Source organism: Protopterus annectens, chromosome 11.part0 (genome assembly GCF_019279795.1).
Source record: "Protopterus annectens isolate FY-2018-M chromosome 11.part0, PAN1.0, whole genome shotgun sequence".
NCBI classification, from domain to species: domain Eukaryota; kingdom Metazoa; phylum Chordata; order Ceratodontiformes; family Protopteridae; genus Protopterus; species Protopterus annectens.
The window spans coordinates 848,466,891-848,469,390 of record NC_056745.1 but is presented as its reverse complement, the minus strand read 5'-3'; the positions used below and the strand labels follow the sequence as shown (position 1 = coordinate 848,469,390).

Here is a 2,500-nt window from a genome sequence, read left to right as displayed (position 1 = left end):
TTTTGTTAGTTCTTACCTCAAGAATCATAGTGAATATTCTGATATCTTAATTGATTTAATAACACATTTTTTTAGAAATAGTCTTAGAAAACAATGTGTTTATGTTTGATAATGATATTTATAGACAATCTGATGGCGTGGCTATGGGCACTCCATGTGCCAATAGCTACGCCAACATGTTTTTGGCCCATTGGGAAGAAGTAGTACTTTTCCAGGATATGCTGTTTAAATCTAATGTCAAATTTTACAGGTGTTTTGTAGATGATTTATTTATCTTATGGGATGGTACCTTGAATGATCTACAAAATTTTATTATGGTCATTAATAACATGAATGACTGTTTAAAATTTACAGCACAATGGAGTACAAATACGATTGACTTCCTAGACCTTTTCATTGAAAAATTACCATGTGGAGCTATCAGTACTGGTATTTATAGGAAAAACTGTCATCGGAACATGCTTTTATTCAGGACTAGCATGCACCCAACATATGTTTTCAAAAACATTATGAAGGGGCAGGCTTTACGAATGTCCAGGATGAATGCAACTGAAACAGGTCTAGAAAAAGACTTAAATAATTTGAAAAAGAACCTATTAGAAAGAGGATATAAGTTTAATGAAATAGTAGAACACTTGGAGATAACAGCAGTTACACGTGCAAATAAAGGTGCCCCTTATTTTGGACCAAGTATTATAGAGGGCAATATCAGCACTACAATTCCACATAAAGTCAAATTTTTTACTTTTTTTACTAGGGACAACAATGAAATTAAATACAATATTAATAAGTACTGGGATATTTTAATGACTGATGATGGAATTAAGAATATAGTGGGGGATAAGCCGTCGTTCCTATATAGAAATAAAAGGAATCTCAAAAGGCTACTATGTTAAAATATAAGCAGGAAAGATACACAATCGGAAGGGATCACTAGACCATGTGGACATTGCAACTTTTGCCCATTAATTAATACTGATTCCAGTTTCATACATCCAGATTTGAATAAAGAATTTCACCTTACTGCAGATGCCAACTGTATGACTTGCCATGTGGTGTACTTAGCAGTATGTACTTTATGCTCATCATTCTACGTAGGCAAAACTAATCGTTGCCTACGAGATAGGATGAGAGAGCATTGTTATAATATTAGAAAGAAAAATCTTAATAATGCTTTAGCTAAGCACATAGTACAAGCAGAGGATTCTCATACATTCACATTTAGAGTTTTAGAAGGGATAACACCCAATGAGAGGGGAGGAAATGTAAGGTGTTACACAGAAGGAAAGGAGAGTGGTTGGATTATTCAACTTAGAGCAGATAAAGGACATGGCTTAAATGAAAAAGCATCAATTAAGCCTTATCCCAAACAGCGTAGACACATCAAATAAGAATGCATATAGCTGCTGTTTATATTCATTATTTAGTATTTTTATTGCTCTTTTTTATATATATGTCCATTAGATGAGCATCACCTTTCTACTATTAGAATTATACATAACATATGGCTAAATCTGCCCTCGATATAAATACTACTGCTATCACCTCTTATACATATGTTTATTTGATGAGTGATATCCATCCATTATATTTCACTATACTTACATATTTATACATCCTCCATCTATTTTAATTATTAATTACTACCACATATTTATATTTATATTTATGCATTCAATAATCACCAATAATTATATTTATTTCCACCCCATTTTTATTATTATTTTTTATATTTATACTTACATATATACATACATTTTACTCACACATTTTTATATATATATACATTTTTTATACATTTATATATTTATTATTCACATATAATTCATATTCATTATATTTTCATTTATAAATTCATGATATTATATAATACATTATTTTCATTTACACATTTATAATGAATCTATATACAAACACATATACATCTACATTTGTATATACACCATAGATATATAATTCATTCTATATTTATATACACAATAATATTTATTTACATATTTCACTCATACATCTCCATAAACATATACATATACTCTACATATTATATATATACATATTACATCTATCAATTTGATATTGTTACCAATGTTATTCATTCATATATATTATATATTTATTAGTTTTTTTATATAATAATTGCATCAAATATTCTAACAAACATTTATTTAGTAGCTTACTATAAATTCCCTAAAGTAAAAACAAATTTATAATTTATATGAAAATGCTTTAGCGCATTTAAATATATATTCTGTATGAATTTATGTGATTTTGAATTGTTTTTAAACTTAGACCATGTGATTGAATTTAAACTGTTTTTAATTAATTTATCTAATTGCTACAATTATTTGATTATGTAGAATTACGTAGATTATAAAATATGCTGACTTAATTCAGTGTCTGTAGGATCTGAAGAAGCTAACTTTGGCGAAAGCGCTTATCCGTGTTTTATTTGTTATTTAATAAACGGACCTGTACGAACAATATTTGGACTTGGCTGCTT

At 28.4% G+C, this 2,500-nt stretch overlaps 1 protein-coding gene across 4 annotated transcripts in view; it reads right to left on the bottom strand.

Moving 5' to 3' along the window:
* CACNA2D1 (calcium voltage-gated channel auxiliary subunit alpha2delta 1) overlaps positions 1 to 2,500 on the bottom strand; it is a 3,475,830-nt gene that overhangs the window by 1,198,937 nt on the left and 2,274,393 nt on the right. The window lies entirely within an intron of this gene.